The 15,997-nt window shown below is 39.7% G+C and overlaps 1 protein-coding gene across 7 annotated transcripts in view; it reads right to left on the bottom strand.

Annotated features, from left to right (window-relative positions):
* PCDH11X (protocadherin 11 X-linked) overlaps nt 1-15,997 on the bottom strand; it is a gene marked incomplete at both ends in the record, with an annotated part of 1,090,738 nt that overhangs the window by 915,178 nt on the left and 159,563 nt on the right. The window lies entirely within an intron of this gene.

The following is a 15,997-nucleotide window of genomic DNA, read 5'->3' as shown; positions in this document are numbered from 1 at the left end:
AGTATGCAGTAAAGGAGAAACCAGAGTGTACATGACACAAGGATTTAAGATATCAATCTATACTACAACGTCACTTTTCTCAAAACTGCCTGGTACTGGCACTAGAACAGACACACTAGTATAGACCAATGGAACAGAACAGAGAACCCAGAAATCGACCCAAGCCTTTATGCTTAATTAATATTTGACAAAGGAGGAAAAAGGAAACAATGGAGTCAAGAGAGTCTCCTCAATAAATGGTGTTGGGAAAATTGGACAGATACCTGAAAAAAAATGAAACTAGATCACCAACTTACACCATACACAAAAATAAACTCAAAATGGATAAAGGACTTAAACATAAGACGGGAAACCATAAAATCCTTAGAACAAACCACAGGCATCAAAATATCAGACATTTGTTGTAGTGTTATCTTTACTGATACAGTTCCTAGGGCAATGGAAATTAAGGACAAAATAAACAAATGGGACTACATCAAAATAAAAAGCTTCTGCACAGCAAAAGAAACCATCAACAGAACAACAAGAAAACCCACTGCATGGGAGAACATATTTGTCCATGTTATCTCTGATAAGGGTTTAATCTCCAAAATTTACAGAGAACTCATATAACATAACAAAAGGAAGATAAACAACTCAATCAAAATATGGGAAAAGCACCTAAATAGAACACTTTCTGAGAGAGGACAGACAGAAGGCCAAGAGATATACATGCTTAAAGTCACTAATGATCCAAGAGATGCGAATCAAAACGACAATGAGATACCACCTCACACCTGTCAGTTTGGCTATCATCAACAAATCAACAAACAACAAGTGCTGGCGAGGATGCGAAGAAAAAGGAACCCTTGTGCACTGCTGGTGGGAATGCAGACTGGTGCAGCCATTGTGGAAAACAGTATGGAGTTTCCTCAAAAAGTTAAAAATGGAACTCCCATTTGACACAGTAATCCCAATTCTAGGAATATGTCCCAAGAAATCAGAAACACTTATCAAAAAGGACATATGCACTGCTATGCTCATAGCAGCACAATTTACAATAGCTAAGATTTGGAAACAGCCTAAGTGCCCATCAGCAGACAAATGGATTAAAAACTGTGGTACATCTACACAATGGAATACTATGCTGCTGTAAAAAAAAAGAATGAACTCTTACCATTTGCAATAGCATGAATGGGTCTGAAGAGCATTATGCTAAGTGAAATAAGCCAATTGGAGAAAGTTAAATACCACATGATCTTACTGACTTGCGGAATATAGTGAACAACATAAACCGATGAACAAAAATAGATACAAAGACAGAGATGCATTGAACTGACTGTCAAACCTCAGAGGGAAGGTGATGGGCGGGGGAGGGGGGAATAAGAGATCAACCAAAGGACTTGTATGCATGCCTATAAGCAATACCAATGACACAGTCACTAGGGGGTGAGGGCATGTGCTGGGGGGTGGGACTGGCTGGAGAGAGGCCAATGGAGGGAAACATATAATATTATAATAGCTATGTACGGGCCAGCTGGGGTACTTGAAATATTAAGGGGACCACTCTGTAAAGTATATTAATTGTCTAACCATGATGTTGTGCACCTGAAACTAATACTGAATAATATTTTAATGTAAACTATAATGGAAAAAAGATGGAAAATTGTATGTTATGTTTTTCATCATCATCATAATAAAAATGCATTTATATAATAATCTATATATATAAAAGCCTAAGTAACTGAACAACCAAATGACCAGTTGACCAGTCACTATGACACATACTGACCACCAGGGGGCAGATGCTCAATGCAGGAGCTGCACCCTGGTGGTCAGTGCACTCACCTGATCAACCTGTCCCAACAGCCCACCAGCTGGGCAGTAGCCACTCACTCCCTCAGTAGTCCTGCAGGTCCAATCTCTAGAAAAGGGTCAGGCACCAAGGGACCTGCGCCACTGGCTTGATCCCAAGAGCATTGCCTGGTGTCCTGGAAGTCAGCCTCGGTCACCATGGCCGCTTCCCTTCCCTAGATGCTCCATAAGAAAGAAATGATATAAAAGCAGCTGCCATGCCGAAACTGGTTTGGCTTAGTGGATAGAGCGTCAGCCTGCGGACTGGAAGGTCCCGGGTTCGATTCCGGTCAAGGGCATGTACCTTGGTTGCGGGCACGTCCCCAGTGGGGGGTGTGCAGGAGGCAGCTGATTGATGTTTCTCTCTCATCGATGTTTCTAACTTTCTATCTCTCTCCCTTCCTCTCTGTAAAAAATCAATAAAATACATTAAAAAAAAAAAAAGCAGCTGCCAGGTGGCGTAAACATCAGCAGGATGGATCCAGATCCCGGGCGTGCAAGGGCATCCCACCACCTTCCCAGAGGGTTGATCACGTCCCTTACCCCCATCACCCTTGGGACAGGCACCAGACACAGGGCTCATGGTTAGTGAACACCACTGTGGTGACATGAGCCTCTCCAGGTAGGGGCTCGAACCTGTGGCAGGTGCAACAGGGCCAGGCTGAGCAGGAGCAGCAGGCAGGAGAGGCAGGCAGCGTTGGACTATGGGGTTTTGCAGGATCTCCACTGGTCACCCCAAGGTGTCCCACCCATGCATGAATTCATGCACCAAGCCTCTAGTTACATATAATGGTCAGGAAGCCACAGTAGTTTACTATGGGATATTTGAAGCACTGGTTCACTTCCTTTCCTTTTTGTTTTTTTGGTTCATTTTATTGTGCATCATTTTATTCACAAGTAAATGAAGACTGGATTTTTGGAAACTCCTACTCTTAATACATATTGGTACCTGCAGAACACTGACTCTAGGAACCCCTAAGTTGGCTCAGTTTTTACATTCCCTGAAATAATTCGACTTAAATGTGAAATACTTAGTTTATCAGGAAGAAGTGAGAGAGGAATTATAAAGTCACTAGGGGCACAGTGCATGAATTCGTGCACCTTGAAAGGAACTGTGGGCTGAGTGGCTGCAGTGGGCACAGGGGTGCATCTTGGCCCATTCTCTCTGTTCCCCCTGGCCCCTCCTGCCATGGCCTCCAGTCCCCTGTCTGCAGGCAGCCCCAATCCCACCTCCAGCATCATCTGCTCCCATGTGCTGATAGTGCTGACCCTGCTCGCACCCACTGATGGCGCAGAGCAATTGGGGCTGGCACCAGCTACAGGGGCAAGCGGGGCTGGTGCGGTCAGTGGGTGTGAGTGGTAGCTGCTGCCCTGATCACCCCTCAGGAGCAGGGGGAGGTGGAGAATCCCTCAGGGGCGATCTGGGCTAGCACCTGCTGCTCGCAGCCGCTGATGGCACACAGTGATCAGGACCGGTGCTGAGCACCAGCAGTGAGTGAGAGCGGTGGCTTTGGCACCAGATGTGGGTGCCTAGGAATAAACCCTACTAAGGAGGTAAAAGACCTGTACTCAGAAAACTACAGGACATTGAAAAAAGAGATGGAGGAAGATATAAAGAAATGGAAGAACATACCGTGTCCATAAATTGGTAGAATAAACATCATTAAAATGTCCATACTATCCAAAGAAATGTATAGATTTAATGCAACACCCATTAAAATATTAATGACATATTTCACATACTTAGAACAAACTCTCCAAAGATTAATCTGCAATAAAAAAAGACCCCAAATAGACACAGCAATCCTGAGAAAGAAGAACAAATTTGGAATGATCACAATACCAGATATCCTATATAGTAAAGAGGTAATATGCAAATTTACCATCACTCCAACACACAAGAAGTCTGCCCCCAAGTGGTCAAAGATGGCCACCACAAGGTGGCCAGCAGGAGAGGGCAGTTGTGGGCAATCAGGCCAGCAAGGGAGGGCCGTTGGGGGCGATCGGGCCTGCAGGGGAGGGCAGTTAGGGTTGACTAGGCTGGCAAGGGACAGAAGTTAGGGGTGACCGGGCTGGCAAGGGAGGGCAGTTGGGGGCAACCAGGCCTGCAGGGGAGGGCAGTTAGGGGTGATCAGGCTGGCAAGGGAGGGAAGTTAGGGGTGACTGGGCCAGCAGGGGAGGGCAGTTGGGGGTGATCAGGCTTGCAGGGGAGGACAGTTATGGGCAACAAGACCTGCAGGGGAGAGCAGTTGGGGTGACCAGGTCAGCAGGAGAGGGCAGTTAGGGGCGACCTGGCTGGCAAGGGAGGGCCGTTAGGGGTGACCGGGTCAGCAGGGGAGGGCAGTTGGGGTTGACCAGGCCGACAGGGGAGGGTAGTTAGGGGCAATTGGGCCAGCAGGGGAGCAGTTAGGCATCAATCAGGCTGGCAGGGGAGTGGTTAGGGGGTGATCAGACTGGCAGGCAGAAGTGGTTAGGGGCAATCAGGCAGTCAGGCAGGCAAGCGCTTGGGGGCCAGCAGTCCTGAATTGTGAGAGGGATGTCTGAATGCCCAGTGGGATCGGGCCTAAATGGGCAGTCGGACATTCCTCGAGGGGTCCCAGATTGGAGAGGGTGCAGGTTGGGCTGAGGAACATATACCCCCCCCCCCCTGCACGAATTTCATGCACCGGGCTTATAGTCAAGCTATATTATAAAACCACGGTTCTCAAAACTGCCGGGTACTGGCACAAAAACAGACAATATAGGCCAATGGAACAGAACAGAGTACCCAGAAATCAACCCAAGCAATTATGCTCAATTAATATTTGACAAAGGAGGCAAGAGCATACAATGGAGTCTAAACAGTCTCTTCAATAAATGGTGCTGGGAAAATTAGACAGATACATGCCAAAAAAAATGAAACTAGACCACCAACTTACACCATACACAAAAATAAACTCAAAATTGATAAAGGACTTAAACGTAAGATGGGAAACCAAAAAATCTTAGCAGAACCCATAGGCAACAAAATATCAGACATATGCTGCAGCAATATCTTTACTGATACATTTCCTAGGGCAATAAAAACAAAGGAGAAATAAACAAATGGGAGTACATTAAAATAAAAAATTTTTGCACAGCAAAATAAACCATCAACAAAACAACAAGAAAGTCCATTGCATGGGAGAACATATTTGCCAATGTTATATCCGATAAGGGTCTAATCTTCAAAATTTATAGGGAACTCATACATCTTAATTAAAATAAGATAAACAATATAATAAAAAAATGGGCAAAGGACCTAAATAGATACTTTTTGAAAGTGGACATACAGAAGGCCAAGAGACATATGAAAATATGCTCAAAGTCACTAATCATCCAAGAGATGCAAATCAAAACAAAAATGAGGTACCACCTCCCACCTATCAGAATGGCTATCATCAACAAATCAACAAAGGACATGTGCAGGTTAGGATGCGGACATAAAGGAACCCTCGTGCACTGCTGGTGGGAATACAAACTGGTGCAGCCATTGTGGAAAACAGTATGGAGTTACCTCAAAAAGTTAAAAATGTTACTCCCATTTGACCCAGTTATCCGACTTCTAGGAATATCTCCTAAGAAGTCAGAAACACCAGTCAGAAAGGATATATGCACCCCTACATTCACAGAAGCACAATTGACAATAGCTAAGATTTGGAAACATCCTAAGTGCCCATCAGCAGATGAATGGATTAAAAAATTGTGGTACATCTACACAATGCAATACTACACTGCTGTAAAAAATAAGGAACTCTTACCATTTGCAATGGATGTGAAGAGCATTATGCTAAGCGAAATAAGCTAGTCAGAGAAAGATAAATATCACATGATCTCACTTATTAGTGGAATATAATGAACAACATAAATTGATGAACAAAAATAGATTCAGAGACAAAGAAGCATGGAACAGACTGTCAAACTTCTTGGGAGTAAGAGATCAACCAAAGGACTCGTGTGCATGTATATAAGCATAACCAGTGGACACAGACACTAGGGAGGTGAGGGCATTTGTTGGGGGTTGGGGGTGGCTGGGGAGAGGTTAATGGGGGGGGAAGGATATATGTAATACTATATGTAATACTTTAAACAATAAAGAATTTTTAAAAAAGAAAAGTTAAAGACTAAACTACAAAAATAAATGATTCTAAAATGGTGTTACTTAATGTTTTCTTAGAGACATACCAACCAAAAGCTACCTGCTTACTTTTACAGATTTTAACTGAAGATGAATTGTGGAATCATTTTTAAATTTTATGTTTTTCATTTCCACTACAATATACAGGATATCCCCCAAAATGTATATACACACTTTGAATAATTATAAATGCAGTGTTTATTAAAATAGATTTTCATTTAACAGCTACTGTTAAAGTATGTACATTTTGATAGTGGACAATGTCAATGGTTTAATGTAATAGAGACAATTCTATATCATAAATGTTCCCTATTTTTTCTTAATACCAGTGTCATAAAAATTATAGAAAATATTTTATTGTCTTTTTAAAACATGAAATTTCTTATAAATCCCTTATATTTTGCAGCCTAATAGAACCATTCCATTTATTCCCTTTCACATTCAGATGAGTAAGGATCTAAATGTAAATAGAATACTAAACTCTGCTTAAGAAAATGCATTTCTTACTTTGTTTAAAATTAACTGGAGTGGGGGGAAAAAATGGTGACCAGCAAGAAGGTAGGGAGGGAAAGTGTGTGAGAGAGTGAGGGAGCTATAGAGGAGTGTGTGGACATGTGTGGTGTGTGTGAGTGAGAGGTAGGAACAGTTAGATCCTACAGGTCTTCCAAGGGGCTACCAAACTGGGCAGTCTTAGATGGCGAAACCCCGCTGCCACTGAAAACACTCCTGGGAGGACACCGTTGGCACGGAGACCATGCCATCTTGAAGAACAGAACTGCTTGAGACTAGGATCCTAGCCTTGCCACTACCCAATCTGGTCTCAGTCGCAAACCAGGACCCTTCAGCCACTCGGGTAAAAGACCTGTGACCACAGCTGCAGACCCACGGACACCAAGACCCCAGGCACCCCGGCCGCAGATTTCTGTGAGTCACAGAGCCAATCCCCGTCCCCGCCAGACCCACAGCAGTGGCATAGGAACTGCCAGACCCTTTCCACATAAACAGGATTTCTGCCGCCCACACATAGCAGTGGCAGCTTTACCTGAATTTGAGTCTGGGTGTGTGGACATGGGAAGTTTGTTTCCCACAACCAGACTCCTCGCCCAAGCAGGGAGGTTCTGCTGAATTTGAGCCTGGTGGCATGAACTAGGGGAGTTTGTTTTCAGCAACCAGACCCTGCGCTCAAGCAAGGAGGCTGCACTGAATTTGAGCCTAGGTGCACAACCTTGGTGAGATTGTTTTCCGTGACCAGATCCCGTGCCCACACAGGGAGACAACATTGAATTTGAGCCTGGGAGCACGAACTCAGGGAGTTTGTTTCCCGCAACCAGACACCACACCCAAGCATGAAGGCTGTGCTGAATTTGGGCCTGGCTTCACAGACATGGGGAGTTTGTTTCCTGCAGTGCACACTCGCGTGACCAGACACCACGACCACATTGGATGGCAGTGCCACCTGACTTTGATTCAAGGCAAGTGCACACAGAAGGCTGTTTGCGGCAGGTCAGGAGTGCACCTCCTGCCGACACAGTGCGGCTGTGCAACCTGGTTCCCCAAGCTGGCTGGAGACCATATTCTCCATGCAAGAGGCAGCATTAAGCACCAGTGACTTGACTCTCTTTCACTTCACGCATGAATGGGACAACTGATTCCCAGTGCATTCACACTAAGAGCCAGTGACTCCAATTCTTGGCGCATGTGCACAGAGGAACCTTGATGCTTGGTGTGAGAACTCACCAAGCAACAGAGAATATGGTACTCGATTCTCGGCATGGACACAGGGGGTCTCTGACTCCTGACACGCACTGGGGACTCTGATTTTTGGCACAAGCTAGTGGGGTCTCTGTTTCAGCGTGACACAGGCAGGGTCCCTGATTCTAGGTGCACACACGAGGCCACACTAAGCACCTTGACTCTGATCCTGGGCAAGCATGGCTCCCATCAACCAATGGCAGCAACACATCTTGGTGTCAGAGCTCTTCAGTTACACTCGGGGTGTACAAAGCTCACACTGCACATGGCCCAGGCCCCTGCAACTCAACATTTGAACCTTATGGTGATAGTCAGAATGGGGAGATAATCACAGAGGAAAGAAAAGGAGGAATCGCCAAGAAAGGAAATAAGTGAAACTGAAGCATGCAACATGACAGAAAAAGAATTCAGAGTAATGGTCATACAGTTCATACACCAGATGGCCAAGAATATCAACAACCTATGCAAAACGCAGGAATAAATAAAAAGTGATATAGCTACAATCAAAAACACCATGGAAGGTTTCAACAGCAGATTAGAAGAAGCAGAGAACCGAATTAGTGAGTTAGAAGATAAAGTACAGAAACAAGCCCAATATGGACAGCAATTGGAGAAAAAAATTAAAAAGCAGGAGGAGAGCCTAAAGGAGCTTTGGGACAATGCAAAATAAAGTAACATATGTATAATAGGGCTGCCACAAGGACAAGAAGAGCAGCAAGGATTAGAAAATCTATTTGAAGAAATAATGACAGAAAACTTCCCTGATATGGAAAAGAAAAAAGATACACAAATACAGAGAGTCTCAAGCAAGATGAATCCCAAAAGACCCACAACAAGACACGTCATAATTACAATGGCAAATGTTAATTACAAAGACAGAATCTTAAAGACTGCAAGAGAGAGATAGAGAGTTACTTACAAAGGATCCCCCATCAGATTATCAAATGATTTATCAACAGAAACACATCAAGCTAGAAGGGAATAGAAGGAGGTATACAATGTGATGCAAAGCAAAGGACTAAATCCAAGAATACTTTATCCAGCAAGACTATCAATCAAAATTGATGGGAAAATAAGGAGCTTTGCAGACAAAAAAAAGGGCTAAGGGAGTTTATCACTACCAAGCAAGCAATGCAAGAAATGCTAAAGGGTCTGCTGTAAAAAGAAGAATTAAAAATGCAAAAAGGAACACAGGCACAACAAATAGCAATGGCTACAAACAAGTACCTTTCAAAAAAACTTTAAACACAAATGGACTAAATGCTCCAATCAAAAGACATCGAATGGCTGAATGGATAAGAAAATGTGACCCACATATATGCTGTCTACAAGAGACCCACCTCAGAACAAGGGACTCTCAAAGACTGAAAGTGAAGGGATAAAAAAATATCATTCAGAAAAAAAGAGAGGAATTGACAGGAGTGCTCCAGCCATGAAGACGGAAGAGAAACAGTCCAGAGATGGAAGACGCTGACCATGCCTTGCCATACTAGCAGTCAGCAGATGTGCGTCACTGCAGGTTGCCCAGGACCAAACCAGAGAGGGTCGGACGTGCATTACCACCATTTGTCCACCATCCAGAACTGAAATATCATTGCTGATATGTACACATAAAAAACTGTTGGACATAGAAATCGGGACTCAAAAGAACTGTTGGCCCAGAAAGAAACTCACTATAGACTGATTCATTTGCCTCTCAGCATAACCATTATTGCTTGTCTCATTTTCGGTTCCTATAAGTGTATTCCTAGTATCACATGAGCTCACTCATCTAGGGGAAATGATGAACAACATAGACTGAAGAACAAGAACAGCATTGATCAGACTGTCAGACCTCAGAGGGAAGGTAGGGGAGGGTGGGGACAAGGGCGATAGATCAACCAAAGGACTTGTGTGCTTGCATATGAGCCTAACCAGTGATCACAGACAACAGGAGGATGGGGGCATGAGTGTGTGGGGGGGTTTGGGATGGGAATGGGGGAGTTTGGGATGGGAATGGGGGGGTTGATAACAAATATGTGATACCTTAATCAATAAAGTAATTTAAAAAATAAAATAAAATAAAACAAATGACATAGCAATTTTTTAAAAAAGAAAAATATCATTCAGGCAAAAGGAAATGAAAAATAAAATAAAAAAAAACTGAGGTAGCAATACTTATATCCACAAAATAGTCCTCAAAGTGAAAGCCATAACAAGAGAAAAATAAGGCCACTACATAATACTAAAGGGATTGATACAACAAGAGGATATAACCCTGATAAACATATATGCACCCAGTGCAGAGGCACCCAAATACATTAAAAAAAAACAAAACTCCTGGAAGATATCAAGGGAAAGATCAACAACAATGCAATCATAATAGGGGACTTTAATACACCACTGACATCACTGGATAAATCCTCTAGACAAAAATTCAGCAAAGAAACAGCAATCCTAAATGACTCACTAGATCATATGGACTTAATTGACATCTTCAGAACATTTCACACCAAAGCCATGGAATATACGTTCTTCTCAAGTGCACAAGGGACATTTTCAAAAATAGACCACATATTTAGTTACAATCAAAGTCTCCACAAATTCAAGAAGACTGAAATAATAACAAGCACCTTCTCAGACCACAGTGGCATAATATTAGAAATAAACTACAATAAAAACTATCCAAAAATCTCACACACTTGGAAGCTGAATAGCATGATAGGAAATAATGATTACGTTACCAATGAAATCAAAGAAGAAATTAAAAACATCCTGGAAACTAATGACAATAAAAACACAACAATCCAAAATCTATGGGATATTATGGAAGTAGTCCTGAGAGGAAAGTTTAGAGCTCTACAGGCCTACCTCAACAAACAAGAAAAAATGGTAGTAAATAATCTAACTCTACAACTCAAAAAATTAAAAAGAGAGCAACAAGAAAAGCCAAGAGTGAGCAGAAGGAAGGAGATAATAAAGATCAGAACAGAAATAAATGACATAGAGACCAAAAAAAAAAAAAAGTACAAAATATCAATGAAACCAAGAGCTGGTTCTTTGAAAGGATAAACAAGATTGATGAACCTCTAGCCAGACTCACCAAGAAGCAAAGTGAGAGGACCCAAATAAACAAAATCAGAAATGAAAGAGGAGAAATAACAACAGAACCCACAGAAATACAAAGGATTTTTTAAAAATACTATGAACAACTCTATTCCAACAAACTGGGCAACCTGGAGGAAATGGACATATTCCTAGAAAAATAGAACCTTCCAAAAATCAATAAGGAAGATTCTAAAAATCTCAATAGGCCGATAACTATGGAAGAAATTGAAGCAGTCATCAAATAGCTTCCAGCAAGCAAAAGCCCAGGGCCATACGGCTTCAAAGGGGGTTATACCAAACATTCAAGGAAGAACTACAACCTATCCTCCTCAGACTATTCCAAATAATTCAAGAAGAAAGAACACTTCCAAGCTCATTCCCTGAAGCCAGCATCACCCAAGTACCCAAACAAGATAAGGAAAACAAAAAGAAAGAGAATTATAGGCCAATATCCCTCTTGAACATATATGCCAAAATCCTCAACAAAATTCTAGCAAATCAGATCCAGTAGTGCAACAGAAAGATCATACACCATTACCAAGTAGGATTTATCCCGGGGATGCAAGGATGGTACAATATCCCCAAATCAACAAATGTGATACATCAAATAAACAAATTGAGAAATAAAAATCACATAGTCATATCAATCAATGCAGAAAAAGCATTTGACAAAATCCAACACCCTTTCTTGATAAAAACTCTCAGCAAGGTGGGAATAGAAGGCTCATACCTCAACATAATAAAAGCCTTTTATGACAAACCCACAGCCAACATCATACTCAATGGGCTGAAACCAAAACATTTCCCCTAAGAACAGGAACAAGACAGGGATGCCCACACTCACCACTACTGTTCGACGTAGTACTGGAAGTACTAGCCATTGTGATCAGACAAGAAGAAATAAAAGGCATCCAAATTGGAAAAAAAAAGAAGTAAAACTGTCCTTATTCACAGATGACATGAAAACCCTAAAGACTCCATCAAAAAATTATTAATTAAAAATGAATTCAGCAAGGTAGCAGGATACAAAATTAATGCCAAGAAATATATGGCATTTCTATACACCAATGGTGAACTTACAGAAAGAGAGACTAAAAAAAAAAAAAAACAATCCCATTTACCATTGTACCCAAAAAAATTAAGATAACTAGGAATAAACTTAACTAAGGACATAAAAGACCTGTACTCGGAAAACTACAGGACATTGAAAAAAGCGATAGAGAAAGACATGAACAGATGGTAAAACATACTGTGTTCATGGATTGGTAGAATCAACATAATCAAAATGTCCTTACTACCCATTATAATCTACAGATTCAATGCACTCCCCTTTAAAATACCAATGGCATATATCACAGACCTAGAATAAACTTTCCAAAAATTCATCTGGGATAAAAAAAAAAAAGACCCCGAATAGCTGCAACAATCTTGAGAAAGAAGAACAAAGTAGGTGGGATCTCAATACCAGATTTCAAGCTATATTGCAAAGCCACTGTACTCAAAACAGTCTGGTACTGGCACAAGAACAGACATATAGACCAATGGAATAGAATAAAGAACCCAGAAATATACCCAAACAATTTTGACCAATTAATATTTGACAAAGGAGGCAAGATCATACAATGGGGTCTAGACAGTCTCTTCAATAAATGGTGTTGGGAAAATTGGACAGATACATGCAAAAAAATTAAAGTAGGCCACCAACTTACACCACACACACAAATAAACTCAAAATGGATAAAGGACTTAAATATAAGACGGGAAACCATAAAAATACTAGAGGAATCCACAGGCAGCAAAAATCTCAGACATATGCTGAAGAAATTTCTTCACTGATACTGCTCCTAGGGCAATGGAAACTGAAGAGAAAATAAACAAATGGGACTACATCAAAATAAAAAGCTTTTGCACAGCAAAAGAAACCATCAACAAAACAACAAGAAAGCCCACTGCATGAGAGAACATATTTGCAAATGTTATCACCCATAAGGGTTTAATCTCCAACATTTACAGGAAACTCATGCAGCTTAACAAAAGGAAGATAAACAATTCAATCAAAATATGGACAGAGGACCTAAATAGATAATTTCGAAAGAAGACAGAAGGAAGGCCAAGAGACATATGAAAACATGCTCAAAGTCACTAATTATCTGAGAGATGCAAATCAAAACAACAATATGGTACCACCTCACACCTGTCAGAATGGCTATCATCAACAAATCAACAAACAACAAGTGTTGGTGAGGATGCGGAGAAAAAGGAATTCTTTTGCACTGCTGGTGGGAATGCAGATTGGTGCAGGCACTGTGGAGAACAGTATTTTTTTGAGTTTCCTGAAAAAATAAAAATGGAACTCCCATTTTACCATGTGATCCCACTTCTAGGAATATATCTCAAGAAGTTAGAAACACCAATCAGAAAAATTATACGTGCCCCTATGATCATAATAGCACAATTAACCATAGCTAAGTTTTGGAAACAGCCCAAGTGCCAATCAGCAGATGACTGGATTAAAAAACTGTTGTAAATCTACACAATGGAATAATATGCTGTGGTAAAAAAGAAGAAATTCTTACCATTTGCAACAGCATAGATATAACTAGGAGCATTATGCTAAGTGAAATAAGCCAGTCAGAGAAAGATAAATATCACATGATCTCATTCATTTATGGAATATAATGAACAACATAAACTGATGAACAAAAACAGATCCAGAGACTGAGAAGAATGGATCAGACTGTCAAACATCAGAGGGAAGGTAGGGGAGGGTGGGGGTAAGGGGGAGACATCAACCAAAGGACTTGTATGCATGCATATAAGCCTAACCAATGGACACAGACAACAGGAGGGTGAGGGCATGAGTGGGGTGGTTGGGGAGGTAATGGGGGGATGAGGACATTTATGTAATACTTTAATCAATAAAGAAATTTAAAAAAAGATAAGAAAAAGAAAAAAATCAAATCAACTGGAATATTTGCCTTCTGCTAACAGTAATCTTTTATTCCAGTCTCAAAGTTTCCTTAAGGAATAATGCATTTTTACTAGTATTTTATTGGTTGACACTTTCCCCCATTTTGTATGATTTTTCTTTAAGAATAAGACACCTACTGTATTTGAATTTATATACACTAGTTTTTGGTGTGTTTTTTTTTCCCAGTGCTCCCTTATCTTCTTAGCATTCTGCAACATCAGTGAACATAAGATGCCTCTCCTGGAATTAATCAGAAATTAAAGAGTATATAGATAGCGTGAAGAATATTGCAAATTCAGCAAAAACTAAAAGGAATCACATTATATTTAGTTTCATATTAATCTGCCTAAATTCTCCAATTCGTGTCAAGAAAATAGTAATTAATCTGAAAAAACTGTGAAAGAAATACATAAAATATAAAATTTACCTATTTTTTAATATTTGAAAAAATAGAATATGTCATCTAAGAACTCATTGATTCTAAGATAGTCTTTTTAGCTAATAAAAACCTAAGGATAACCAAAAATTTATTCTCATTAACATATACTTTAATTATTTTGCCTATCTCATGAATTTATTTGTCCTGCATGTAGGAAAAGATCTCTTATCTAAATAAAATAAAATGCCATCATGGAAAAAGTTATTAATTTTACTACTTATAAAATATTACCACATGCCCAAACTAAGTACAGAGGATATTTGGAAAACATTTTAATTTTTTCTTTCATCCATGCCTTGCTTACTATACATTCTCAAGTAAAATAAATCTATCTCATAAAACATCTCCATGTTTTCCAAAACAGTTGAAATTAGAATTTACTCTTTTAAAAACTACATTAGTCAATCTATTAAAAATGACAATATGCAAACGTAATGCACAAACATTACTTTTCTTATACATTTTCAAGTAAGTTACAAATTTAGTCCAAGGAAAAGTGCTATTAGGATACAAAATGCATATAAAGTATTATTCATAAAGGATGTTTTCCTGTTGAGAAGTGCTTCCAATAAACAGAATCATAGCCAAAAAAATCAGAAAATAAGAGGGTCATTTTCAATTGTTAAGTATTAACAAAAACACATCCTGAGATGTTAGGCATTTATTATGTTTGTCACCCATCTAAGATCCACTGAAATAGAAAAAAATGGGGCCCATTCATATCAGAGAAATAACTACTGCCCTGTAAACTTATTTAAGGCATAACAGAAACTTTCCACAAAGTGACCAAGGGTTCTATTTTATCATTTGCAATAGTATAACTATGGATTTGTAGTAACAACATACACATCTTAATTAGTAGTAGTATCTCACCTTTACTGTGTGCTTAAGAGAGAAAAATCATGTTATGCTATAATTAAACCATGCCTATACTTGAATGACCATAATTCTTAACATAATTTCTTAAAATATGGTAGATTCATTGTTATTTTGAATCCTGATAGACTTCTTTATTATTTCTAACCTTGTTGAGAAAACCCCTATATTCACTTTCACATCACTATCATTTTATTAACCCTGAATAGGTTTCAAAAACTTTCTTTCACTGAAACTGAGATGATGACTTTTTTAAGAGTAACAAAGACAAAATAATGAAGTCAACATGTGGCATGACTTTGAGAAAAATAAAAATAGATAAAGTACATCACTTTATTAAGGAAATAACCACATTTAAATCATTTAAGTTACTTATGAATTTCTGGATACATTTTTATTCATTTTTCTTCTCCATGGAATACAGATAAAAAAACATGGTATAAATTATTTTCATTAATTTCTTTTGAGTTTTAAATTATTGTTTAAAGATTTCTTGGGTCTTACTAGGCCTTTATTTACCTTCTTGTCCATTACAGGAAGAAAACATATTTCATTTTCCAAAAGAGATCTTATGTATATTTCATTCTCTGGCTTAAAGATGAGAGTGAGTAACAAGATTTCATTTTTCTAATCTCATTCTTGTTACATTGTTTGAATATAGACTTATGAACCAGAATAATGGTAAATACTTAATGAGAAAATAATATTCTGTTTTCATTGTGTGGGCTTGGGGGCATGGGGAGTAGGGAAGAGGTCTTGATGTTATTTCAATGTTTTGAGCACACACAGTGAAGCTGGTGTTAAACACCATTAACACCTACTTATCAGATTCTAAACAGCTTTACTGTGATGGGTCTGGCCTCAACTGTTCTGATGCTCATGC

Source organism: Cnephaeus nilssonii, assembly GCF_951640355.1.
Source record: "Cnephaeus nilssonii genome assembly, chromosome: X".
NCBI classification, from domain to species: domain Eukaryota; kingdom Metazoa; phylum Chordata; class Mammalia; order Chiroptera; family Vespertilionidae; genus Cnephaeus; species Cnephaeus nilssonii.
The sequence above is the reverse complement of the archived record's forward strand: the minus strand, read 5'-3'. Positions and strand labels throughout refer to the sequence as shown.